Here is a 13,680-nt window from a genome sequence, read left to right as displayed (position 1 = left end):
AACATCTCCAGACTGATGTTAAAAACACGACTCGAAGCGCGTCCTGCTTTCTATACACATTACGTTTTCTATGCGTGTGTGACACAGACCCCCCCAAGCACGACCCTCAGAAAACGACACATCTCATCCCTCCCTCCCTTACAGGTGGCACGTATGTCCTTATGGCTTACGAGAACGTCAGGGATAAGCCAAGTATATCGTCTGGCGGATCTGCTGCTCTGGTTGGTCTCTCCTCTGCGTCCCTTTGGCAGTTAATATTCCAACCAACCTCTCTTTTCCTTGACAAATACCCAATGAGATGCGAGGAGGGAGGGGACATCTATGGCAATTATCATAAACGGGTAATTAACCAGTCCAGGTCCGTCCGTCCAGTGGGCGGGAGGTTAATACGTGCGAGGCAGACACCAGCCAGGGGTGAGGGCGGACCTCTCCGACCCGTCATTATCCCTGGCCAGGTAAACACGAGCACCCACACCTGGTCACCTGGCTCCTCCCGCCTCCCTCTACTGACGATGCCCATCACTGAAGGATGGGAAAGTGACGATATACTGAAGTATGGGAAAATGACGATATACTGAAGGATGGGAAAGTGACGATATACTGAAGGATGGGAAAGTGACGATATACTGAAGGATGGGAAAGTGACGATATACTGAAGGATGGGAAAATGACGATATACTGAAGGATGGGAAAATGACGATATACTGAAGGATGGGAAAATGACGATATACTGAAGGATGGGAAAGTGACGATATACTGAAGGATGGGAAAGTGACGATATACTGAAGGATGGGAAAATGACGATATACTGAAGGATGGGAAAATGACGATATACTGAGGGATGGGAAAATGACGATATACTGAAGGATGGGAAAATGACGATATACTGAGGGATGGGAAAATGACGATATACTGAAGGATGGGAAAGTGACGATATACTGAAGGATGGGAAAATGACGATATACTGAAGGATGGGAAAGTGACGATATACAGTAGGGCAGGAAAGTGACGACATACTGAAGGGTAGGAAAGTGACGATATACTGAAGGATGGGAAAATGACCATATACTGAAGGGTAGGAAAATGACGATATACTGAAGGGAAGGAAAGTGACGATATACTGAAGAATGGGAAAATGACGATATACTGAAAGATGGGAAAATGACGATATACAGTAGGGTAGGAAAGTGACGATATAGTGAAGGATGGGAAAATGACGATATACAGTAGGGTAGGAAAGTGACGATATACTGAAAGATGGGAAAATGACGATATACTGAAGGATGGGAAAATGACGATATACGGTATGGTAGAAAAGGGACGATACACTGAAAGATGGGAAAATTACGATATACTGAAGGATGGGAAAATGATGATATACTGTAGGGTAGGAAAGTGACGATATACTGAAGGATGGGAAAATGACGATATTCTGAAGGATGGATAAATGACGATATACTGAAGGGTAGGAAAGTGAAGATATACTGAAGGATGGGAAAATGACGATATACTGAAAGATGGGAAAATGACGATATACTGAAAGATGGGAAAATGACTATATACTGAAAGATGGGAAAATAACGATATACTGAAGGATGGGAAGGTGACGATATACTGAAGGATGGGAAAATGACGATATACTGAAAGATGGGAAAATGACGATATACTGAAGGATGGGAAAATGACGATATACTGAAGGGTAGGAAAGTGACGATATACTGAAGAACGGGAAAATGACGATATACTGTAGGGTAGGAAAGTGACGATATACTGAATGATGGGAAAATGACGATACACTGAAGGGTAGGAAAGTGACGATATACTGAAGGGTAGGAAAGTGACGGTATACTTAAAGATGGGAGAATGACGATATACTGAAGGATGGGAAAATTAAGATATACTGAAAGTTGGAAAAATGACGATATACTGAAGGATGATAAAATTAAGATATACTGAAAGATGGGAAAATGACGATATACTGAAGGATGGGAAGATGACGATATACTGAAGGATGGGAAGATGACGATATACTGAAGGGAAGATGAATGCAGAGGTTAAGGACCCCCAGATACCTTGGGGTTGAGGAATACAGAGGGAATATCTACAACCAGACACATTCTAAAAGACACGTTTTTCACTTCCTCCAGAATTCTTAAATACTTTCCCTCGTCTCTTCTTTTTCCTTTTCATAAGCCTCTCTATGTCTCCATTAAGGCCCGGCCTTGATGTGGACTTTTCTCTGTGACTAAAGCCTTCAACGTTGACGAAAAAAAAAAAAAAACCCACTGAAATGTCTTGGGCTTGAAAAATAGAGAGGTTAGCAACCCTGAAATACCTTGGGGTTGACAAATACATTGGTTAAGAATCCTGAAATATCTTGCGGTTGACAAATACAGACGTTAACAACCCTGAAACATCTTAAGTGGTTGACAAATACAGACGTTAACAACACTGAAACACAGTGACTGAACAATAAACAGCTTATGGACCCCTCAGGTGTCATGTGTCAGATGGAGAGATGACACATCACAGCAAGTACTTGAGGCCAAGCGGGTGTCAGGGGTTAGGATGTACTGGACCCGACTTACGCCAAAGTGAAGTACCCTCCTCCAAATACCTTGGAGGTGATGATGGGTACAGATGGTGGCAGACACTTCAAAAGAACCCCAGAGATGAAGGATACAGGGGGTAGAGCAGCCCCTTAGATACTTTGGAGGTGACGGCTTACGAGGGGTGGGTCTGGAACCTCCAAAACACCTTCAGGTACACGGAGGCGGAGGTTGACCACCCCAGAGCGCGTGTAGGCAGGCGGGTGTGTGGTGACACCCGACCACGATCGTGTCCTCACCCTGGGTCGCGCCGCTGCCTTAACCATGGACAGCACTAGCTTCTGTGTTTATGAGTTACTCAGTACTCATGGTCAGACCGTTGTGAGTGGGAGACACCGCCTCACACAACCCGGTAGATGAGGCGCGGTTTGGGGTGGAGGCCCATAATGAGGGAGGTTAATGGCTCATAACCATCAGAAATGTCGTAATGGGATGTGTTGAGCTGCCTCGCCCTGTGCTAATGAGGCCATTAGGCTAATAGTCTCATTCGCCACTTGGAGAAGCGCAGGTCTTCGAGCGCTGCTCGTGCAGACTGTGAGGGAAAGCATAGTCCATTCGTCTGCTACATCATAACCAGCAGTACAACTATAAAAAAAAAAAAGGAAAAACCATAATTCATGTATGGAAATCGTTCGTGGGTTTGTGGACGAGGTGTTCACTCTCCCCGTGTAGCTAATTTTCATATATTCCAGTAAGGGTTTGGCTAATGACGGCCGACGTCCACCCGAACTGTGTAATTTGTCCACACAAGACGTGGGACACGACTCGCCCTCCTCAGGCCATAGCCACTTGACTCCCCCGGACGATTCCATCGGCTGTCCCACATAATACCCTCCAGTCCCATCTACCTGGACGGGGACAGGTCACACAGTCTGGAGTCCCAGCCCTCGGTGTGGTCTGGGGAAGCATTTCCTCGACGTCTGGGGACATATTACAAAGTTCAGGGGGACAGTCGCAAGTCGTCTCTCGAATTCTTGATCGGGTGACGCAACCAGACGTGGAGAAACACCTCAAACCTTAAGAATGAAGTGAGAAATGAACGTGTACGGCGTGCCAAGACTGTAGGTCCTGTGTGAGTGTGTGTGGAGACCCGCACCATCACGCCCCAAGATCTCCACACACACACACAGAGGGAGGCCAACTGGTCTTGCGACAGCAGGGAGGCCAACTAGTCTTGCTACAACAGGGAGGCCAACTGGTCTTGCGACAGCAGGGAGGCCAACTGGTCTTGCTACAACAGGGAGGCCAACTGGTCTTGCGACAGCAGGGAGGCCAACTGGTCTTGCTACAACAGGGAGGCCAACTGGTCTTGCTACAACAGGGAGGCCAACTGGTCTTGCTACAACAGGGAGGCCAACTGGTCTTGCTACAACAGGGAGGCCAACTGGTCTTGCTACAACAGGGAGGCCAACTGGTCTTGCTACAACAGGGAGGCCAACTGGTCTTGCTACAACAGGGAGGCCAACTGGTCTTGCTACAACAGGGAGGCCAACTGGTCTTGCTACAACAGGGAGGCCAACTGGTCTTGCTACAACAGGGAGGCCAACTGGTCTTGCTGCAACAGGGAGGCCAACTGGTCTTGCTACAACAGGGAGGCCAACTGGTCTTGCTACAACAGGGAGGCCAACTGGTCTTGCTACAACAGGGAGGCCAACTGGTCTTGCTACAACAGGGAGGCCAACTGGTCTTGCTACAACAGGCAACCACAGGCGTTGTTGCTCTGCCGCCGACAGTCAAACTCCAACTCATTCGTTTTCGCTTTCCACAACATTCTCTCCAGGCTTTGCACTTCGCCCTGACTTCATCACAGACAAGAACAAACGATTCATCTCGCGTGTACACGCAAATGTACTGAATTTCAAGTCAAAACACAAGGCGGACACAGGGAAGGCCAGGCAAGCCTCGCTCCATCGTGCACGCCCTTCATGCCTGAGTCTGGTTCAGATTACAATCATCAGTAACGGATGTCTGATGTGGACAATAAGGGGTCCAGGCTTAGTGACCATGTCAGAGTCAATAACCATCAATAATGACCAAGGAAGAGTCAATAACCATCAATAATGACCAAGGAAGAGTCAATGACCATCAATAATGACCATGTCAGAGTCAATAACCATCAATAATGACCATGTCAGAGTCAATGACCATCAATAATGACCAAGGAAGAGTCAATAACCATCAATAATGACCATGTCAGAGTCAATGACCATCAATAATGACCAAGGAAGAGTCAATGACCATCAATAATAGCCATCAATAATGACCATGTCAGAGTCAATGACCATCAATAATGACCAAGGAAGAGTCAATAACCATCAATAATAGCCATCAATAATGACCATGTAAGAGTCATTAGCCATCAATAATGACCATGTAAGAGTCATTAGCCATCAATAATGACCAAGAGAGTCAATAACTATCAATAATAACTATATAAGAGTCAATAACCATCAATAATGACCATGTAAGTCAATAACCATCAATAATGACCAAGACAGAGTCAATAGTCATCAATAATGACCATGTAAGAGTCAATAACCATCAATAATGACCATGTAAGAGTCAATAATGACCATGTAAGAGTCATTAGCCATCAATAATGACCAAGAGAGTCAATAACTATCAATAATAACTATATAAGAGTCAATAACCATCAATAATGACCATGTAAGTCAATAACCATCAATAATGACCAAGACAGAGTCAATAGTCATCAATAATGACTATGTAAGAGTCAATAACCATCAATAATGACCAAGGAAGAGTCAATAACCATCAATAATGACCATGTAAGAGTCAATAACCATCAATAATGACTATGTAAGAGTCAATAACCATCAATAATGACTATGTAAGAGTCAATAACCATCAATAATGACCAAGGAAGAGTCAATAACCATCAATAATGACCATGTCAGAGTCAACAACCATCAATAACGACCAAGGAAGAGTCAATAACCATTGACAGAGTCAACATGCGAGTCGGCCAAATCAGTGAAGTATACAGCAGATGCGCCAACCAACACATTCCAGACTCCTTGTGTGTGTGTGTCCAGGTACAGTAGCGCTCCTCCTCCTCTCCTCCCAAGCGAAGCCAGGAAATGATAACTAAAGCCCTTGCGACGCTGGTCATACGTTGCTGCCCAGAGAGAGAGAGAGAGAGAGAGAGAGAGAGAGAGTGAGGATACATCACACAAGTGGTACTGGGAGGTACTTGAAGGTCCCCCCGCCGTGCACACGTAACCATTTCCCAGCCAAGGTGAAGGGTGTCCACAGTTGTGCCAGATCTGCTTCCCTCCTGCATAAAACCCATCAACTCTGTGCGTCGTGTGCAGCGAGGCATTGTCGCCCGCCACGCATACATCCTCCACTGATGACATAGGAGGAGGAACGTGGCAAGGGGGGGAGGCTCCACCCTCAGGGCAAGGGAGGCTCCACCCTCAAGGTAGGGGATGCTCCACCCTTAAGGCAGGGAAGGCTCCACCCTCAGGGCAGGGGAGACTCCACCCTCAGGGCAGAGAAGGCTCCACCCTAAAGGTAGGAGATGCTCCACCCTCAGGGCAGGGGAGACTCCACCCTCAGGGCAGAGAAGGCTCCACCCTAAAGGTAGGAGATGCTCCACCCTCAGGGCAGGGGAGGCTCCATTCAGACGGCAGGGGAGGCTCCACCCTCAGGGCAGAGGGGAGGCGAGGCTCCACCCTCAGGGCAGAGGGGGTGAGGCTCCACCATTCCCACTTTCACGTAAACCATCGTTAACGCAGAGTCAAGGATGGTCGGGTGTGTCAGCGCGCAAACCATCGTGTTTGGGTGTCCATCACAACGACCATCTGCTTACAGCCAACGTCTTGTCTCTCTCTCTCTCTCTCTCTCTCTCTCTCTCTCTCTCTCTCTCTCTCTCTCTATCTCTCTATCTATCTCGCCCATCTGTTTACTGCCGACGTCTTCTCTCTCTCTCTCTCTCTCTCTCTCTCTCTCTCTCTCTCTCTCTCTCTCTCTCTCTCTCTCTCTATCTATCTATCTATCTATCTCGACCATCTGCTTACCGCCGACGTCTTGTCTCTCTCTCTCTCTCTCTCTCTCTCTCTCTCTCTATCTATCTATCTATCTCGCGTCGTGACGAGAGAGAAAACGTGAGCTCGTTACCCAGCTATAATCGTTTCAATTCAGATCCCCAGGTAATAACATCATTCAGTTAAGTCCATATCGTCACGACCAGAAGGGTTAAAGTGAGTAGGTTAAGACGGAGGAGGAGGAGGAGGAGAGAGAGTGAGTTAACGAGCGACTCTTGAGTTCATCACACGACATCACTTCACAACACTGTGTTATGACATGCGAGAGAGATATATAATGACGCGATTCGTGCCCCATTACCCATTGATATAATAACACGTCGTTAAGACTCTTAACTGCCTTGTTGGGAAGACTGCCATTAACGCGGAGTTGTTAGCCTGGGGGGGGGGGGGAGATTATACTGCCTCTTACCCATACATATGGTCTACGTCATGCAATGGCAACACTGGCTTGAGGCCACACGTCGTTTTCTATCCCAGTTTCTGCGTTGTTTATTCCGATTTCAATTGATATGAAAGACGCTAATTTATATGAAAGACGCCAATTTATATGAAAGACGCCAATTTATATGAAAGACGCCAATTTATATATATATGAAAGACGCTTCATTCTTGCCCTTCTGAATTTGTGTTCTCCTTCGCGCGTCTCACACGTCGCATGTAGTAACGCCCTCTCCCTCGGCTCACGAGCCGTGACGTAGTGTGAGCTGTGTGACTGACGAGTCTGGCGGGAGACGAGGAGATGGGTGATCGCTGGCCTTGATCCACTATGGATATATACCAACGTCTCCCGTATGTGAGATGTGTTACATATAGGTCGGGTGATCCTACATACCAGCGCTTGGGGGTCTGTCACTGGCAATGTTATAAGGTTAGAAAAGGGACGGGACGCCTCCCGTCACACGAGCCGTCCACCACACCTCCCGTCACACGAGCCGTCCACCACACCTCCCGTCACACGAGCCGTCCACCACACCTCCCGTCACACGAGCCGTCCGCCACACCTCCCGTCACACGAGCCGTCGAGTACACCTCCCGTCACACAAGCCGTCCAGCACGCCTCCCGTCACACGAGCCGTCCACCACACCTCCCGTCACACGAGCCGTCCACCACACCTCCCGTCACACGAGCCGTCCACCACACCTCCCGTCACACGAGCCGTCCGCCACACCTCCCGTCACACGAGCCGTCGAGTACACCTCCCGTCACACAAGCCGTCCAGCACGCCTCCCGTCACACGAGCCGTCCACCACACCTCCCGTCACACGAGCCGTCCACCACACCTCCCGTCACACGAGCCGTCCGCCACACCTTCCGTCACACGAGCCGTCCAGCACACCTCCCGTCACACGAGCCGTCCAGCACACCTCCCGTCACACGAGCCGTCCAGCACACCTCCCGTCACACGAGCCGTCCAGCAAGGACCATACACGCAGGAGGCGTTCTATGGTCTTGGGAGTCGTGCTGACAACATCTGACGAAGGGCGGGTTCATGCCATCGCTTGACACAGACGGCCTTGAGGGGCGCGGACGGTGACACGTCCAGAGCCTAACCTAACCTAACGAACCGAACGAGCCACGGAGAAGCCCCTCCTTGCTTGTGTACAGTTTGACTGACAACCACAGCAGCGCCTGGGTTAAGCTCCCGGATCCATTACTTCCCTTCTCTCTCTCTCTCTCTCTCTCTCTCTCTCTCTCTCTCTCTCTCTCTCTCTCTCTCTCTCTCTCTCTCTCTTTAAAAAAAAAACGAGAGGGGAGGATCTCCAGCCCCCCGCTCCCTTCCCTTTTAGTCGCCTTCTACGACACGCAGGGAATACGTGGGAAGTATTCTTTCTCCCCTATCCCCAGGGATAATATATATATATATATATATATATATATATATATATATATATATATATATATATATATATATATATATATATATATATAATAATGAGAGCCACTATCTACCTTTCCCTTGTGGAATGTGGGGAATGTTGTGGACGGAAGGATCGGGCTTTTGTGCCTTTCAGTAAAGTAACCGTGTGACGGTCCATGTTTCTTTAGGATGTCTGTGTAGAGAGGGCAGCACCTGCGGGCCGCTACCGCCAACACACTGTAGTTTCAGCTGTTGGCCAGTGAGGCAGACTGAGCAGTTAATGGCGTCTCCTCTCTGAACTTACTATTCCCAGCCTCTCACAGGGTTTCACATTTATCTAATTTTATTAAGGAAAAACTATTTTGTATTTCAGATGTATGGGAAAAGTTTTAGAATAATGACTTTAAAGAAATGATAACTATTTAATTCAATAATAGAAATGGACTGAAGGAGACTTGAAGATAAAGAAAACGGAGATTAGAAAACATGAAATAATAGACGATAAGTAGCAAGACGATGACTTAGTATCAGTTGGTCTGGACGGGTGACTGATGGTCTAGATGGGTGACTGATGGTCTGGACGGGTGACTGATGGTCTGGACGGGTGACAAAAAGTGTGGACGGGTGACTGATGGTCTGGACGGGTGACTGATGGTCTGGATGAGTGACTGATGGTCCGGACGGGTGACTGATGGTCTAGATGGGTGACTGATGGTCTGGACGGGTGACTGATGGTCCGGATGGGTGACTGATGGTCTGGACGGGTGAGTGATGGTCCGGACGGGTGACTCATGGTCTAGACGGGTGACTAGTGGTGTGAACGGGTGACTGATGGTCCGGACGGGTGAGTGATGGTCCGGACGGGTGACTGATGGTCTAGACGGGTGACTAGTGGTGTGAACGGGTGACTGATGGTCTGGACGGGTGACTGATGGCCTGGACGGATGAGGTACGCGGGTGTGGGTGGATGATACAGATGACAGAAGCGGGTGAGCCCGTCCTGCTGGTCTACCGTGGGAGTTCTACATCCACACCTGGGCTGGGACAGGAGAGAGGTCGGTCAGGGGGTAACCACCTCTATATCACCTCTCACTAAAGGTTATTTCCCTTTCCTCTTCCCCCATCAACCCCAGCGATGAAGACTATAGCCTCTACGGCACTACGTTATAGGAGCCATAATGCGGGATTTCTTTGACCGGTGACTATTCTGGAAACTCTGCCTTTACGGGATGAAATATCTGGACGAATAAAGAAGGCTAAGTCCTCCATTGGGGCTCATTTCAGGGGCAGCGAGTAGGATTTTCACCTTTACGACAGCAGGCCTCAAGGACGTCGCTAATCGCTAAATCTTAGCGTTTTAGCGGCATTCCAGAGAATTAGCGTTTCACGCCGGGATACGAACGAGGATTACGGCAAGGCGGGATTTCCAGTTCTAGGGCCAAGATGGGTAACTTTTATATAATTAATAAATTGGGAGCGACATCGCCCGGAGTTTATCTTCGCATCAAGCAGTCAACAATAATAACCTTTCTATGGGGTGGCGCTATATGGACGGGTCCCCTCCTATGGATTATATTAAAATAACACAGATGACACAGACTGCGGACCTGTAGGTTCAACCTGTATGTTCCCCCACATGGCGTAAATCAACCTGTATGTTCCCCCACATGACGTAAATCAACCTGTATGTTCCCCCACATGACGTAAATCAACCTGTATGTTCCCCCACATGGCGTAAATCAACCTGTATGTTCCCCCACATGGCGTAAATCAACCTGTATGTTCCCCCACATGACGTAAATCAACCTGTATGTTCCCCACATGACGTAAATCAACCTGTATGTTCCCCACATGGCGTAAATCAACCTGTATGTTCCCCCACATGGCGTAAATCAACCTGTATGTTCCCCCACATGGCGTAAATCAACCTGTATGTTCCCCACATGGCGTAAATCAACCTGTATGTTCCCCCACATGACGTAAATCAACCTGTATGTTCCCCACATGGCGTAAATCAACCTGTATGTTCCCCCACATGGCGTAAATCAACCTGTATGTTCCCCCACATGGCGTAAATCAACCTGTATGTTCCCCACATGGCGTAAATCAACCTGTATGTTCCCCACATGGTGTAAATCAACCTGTATGTCCCCCACATGGCGTAAATCAACCTGTATGTTCCCCCACATGACGTAAATCAACCTGTATGTTCCCCACATGGCGTAAATCAATCTGTATGTTCCCCCACATGGCGTAAATCAACCTGTATGTTCCCCCACATGGCGTAAATCAACCTTTATGTTCCCCCACATGACGTAAATCAACCTGTATGTTCCCAACATGGCGTAAATCAACCTGTATGTTCCCCCACATGGCGTAAATCAACCTGTATGTTCCCCCACACGGCGTAAATCAACCTGTATGTTCCCCCACACGGCGTAAATCAACCTGTATGTTCCCCCACATGGTGTAAATCAACCTGTATGTTTCCCCACATGGCGTAAATGAACCTGTATGTTCTCCCACAGGGCGTAAATCAGGCTTACAACGGTATGTTGTGTTGAAGTCACCTGACGCAACACTACACAGGTGGTAGAGATGTTTCGAACAGTTATACAGTTTAACGCGAATTATGTAAAGGTTGAAACACAAAAGCCGTTTCGTGCGCGTCATTCGTTCCGGTAAATGTGTATTTCCTCGATATGACCAATGTTCATATTCACTTCCTGCATCGAATTACCTTAAACAATAATGGAAAACACAAAAATAACTCATTTTGGGTTTAACTACATCAATTGTTCTGAGTAATTATACACACACACACACACACAAATTAGAAATACAGTATCTATGATATTCAAGGAGAAAGTTATCCCTCTGAACCTGTTTTATATGTGTCTCCCACACGATATGTTATTGTTCAGTCGCATTCTTCAGATGTCAAGACAAAATTCTACGTTCAAGGTCAAAGAACCATCGAAATCCATTGAAGTCTGTTGGTATCTTTGCTGTACACCAATGGCGCGTCCTTTTCTCCATGACGTCACTAACTCGGCCCAATCACTGCCCACCTTTCACACCCTAGCCTCCACTGGCCAATGACAGCGCGGCTCTCGCGGGAACGTCATCATCAACAGTGACGTTCTGTGACGTAGGAATCCGAGGTATTAAATACCGATGGCCGCTTCTTCGCGGGTGTACTTTCACTTCCGTCGTCGAGCCTGGAAGAACTAGTGTTCAGAGCTGGTGGTGGTGCGCGTGTTTGTGAAATCTGAAGTTCTGGATTATGTGTTACCGTGAATTTCGCTCACTCGCTTGAACTTTTAAAACATATATCAACGAGTGCTGTTATTAAACCTCCATTTTGCATAGGTGAGTATGAGTGACCCAGTGGATAATATAGTGCTATGGTGAAAGGATATTATCTTTGTCGTGTAGCAGGAACTGACCCATGCGTATTTCTCCTCTTTCTTACTTGAGCTGAAGACGACTGACATCCTGTCGGCGAATTTACTTCAACAATTTTTCTCCCGTTATTTACCCTAACAATTTTTCTCCCGTTATTTACTTTAACAATTTTTCTCCCGTTATTTACTTTAACAATTTTTCTCCCGTTATTTACTCTAGCAATTTTTCTCCCGTTATTTACTTTAACAAATTTTCTCCCGTTATTTACTTTAAAAATGTTTCTCCCGTTATTTACTTTAACAATTTTTCTCCCGTTATTTATTTTAATTTTTCTCCCGTTATTTACTCATTTTGATAAACATTCTCCTCTGTTTACAAAAGGCGTAACGTGTTTTACCTTCAATGGAGTGTTGTTTACTCAAGCAAAACTGACCGGCTTTCAACATACTTTCTATCATGGGTAACGTAGTATATGTAAACAGCCTGAGGTCGGATGTAAACAGCCTGAGGTCGGTTTGAGATGTGTCCTCGTTTACGAAGGTTTTGGTCGGTTATCTGGGCTTCTAAACTGTCCACTGCCAGGCAAGGCTCAACTGAAGAGCCCGTCTGTCATTTGTCAAGTTCCAGCTATTACCCGGAAAAGTTTCAACACACCTTCAGGTATTATAGAGTTATACACCTTCAGGTATTATAGAGTTATACACCTTCAGGTATTATAGTTATACACCTTCAGGTATTATAGAGTTATACACCTTCAGGTATTATAGTTATACACCTTCAGGTATTATAGAGTTATACACCTTCAGGTATTATAGTTATACACCTTCAGGTATTATAGTTATACACCTTCAGGTATTATAGAGTTATACACCTTCAGGTATTATAGTTATACACCTTCAGGTATTATAGAGTTATACACCTTCAGGTATTATAGTTATACACCTTCAGGTATTATAGAGTTATACACCTTCAGGTATTATAGAGTTATACACCTTCAGGTATTATAGAGTTATACACCTTCAGGTATTATAGAGTTATACACCTTCAGGTATTATAGAGTTATACACCTTCAGGTATTATAGTTATACACCTTCAGGTATTATAGAGTTATACACCTTCAGGTATTATAGTTATACACCTTCAGGTATTATAGAGTTATACACCTTCAGGTATTATAGAGTTATACACCTTCAGGTATTATAGAGTTATACACCTTCAGGTATTATAGAGTTATACACCTTCAGGTATTATAGTTATACACCTTCAGGTATTATAGTTATACACCTTCAGGTATTATAGAGTTATACACCTTCAGGTATTACAGAGTTATACACCTTCAGGTATTATAGAGTTATACACCTTCAGGTATTATAGAGTTATACACCTTCAGGTATTATAGAGTTATACACCTTCAGGTATTATAGAGTTATACACCTTCAGGTATTATAGAGTTATACACCTTCAGGTATTATAGAGTTATACACCTTCAGGTATTATAGAGTTATACACCTTCAGGTATTATAGAGTTATACACCTTCAGGTATTATAGAGTTATACACCTTCAGGTATTATAGAGTTATACACCTTCAGGTATTATAGAGTTATACACCTTCAGGTATTATAGAGTTATACACCTTCAGGTATTATAGAGTTATACACCTTCAGGTATTATAGAGTTATACACCTTCAGGTATTATAGAGTTATACACCTTCAGGTATTATAGAGTTATG

At 46.0% G+C, this 13,680-nt stretch overlaps 1 protein-coding gene across 2 annotated transcripts in view; it reads left to right on the top strand.

Moving 5' to 3' along the window:
- Nucleotides 1-11,735: 11,735 nt before the first annotated feature.
- Nucleotides 11,736-13,680, top strand: part of LOC139749179 (uncharacterized) — a 90,065-nt gene continuing 88,120 nt past the window's right edge. For both annotated transcript variants that reach the window (XM_071662841.1, XM_071662840.1), the window contains exon 1: nt 11,736-11,913. The gene's annotated coding sequence lies outside the window, so the exon portion shown is untranslated. The remainder of the gene's footprint in view (nt 11,914-13,680) is intronic.

Source organism: Panulirus ornatus, chromosome 6 (genome assembly GCF_036320965.1).
Source record: "Panulirus ornatus isolate Po-2019 chromosome 6, ASM3632096v1, whole genome shotgun sequence".
NCBI classification, from domain to species: Eukaryota; Metazoa; Arthropoda; class Malacostraca; order Decapoda; family Palinuridae; genus Panulirus; species Panulirus ornatus.
The sequence above is the reverse complement of the archived record's forward strand: the minus strand, read 5'-3'. Positions and strand labels throughout refer to the sequence as shown.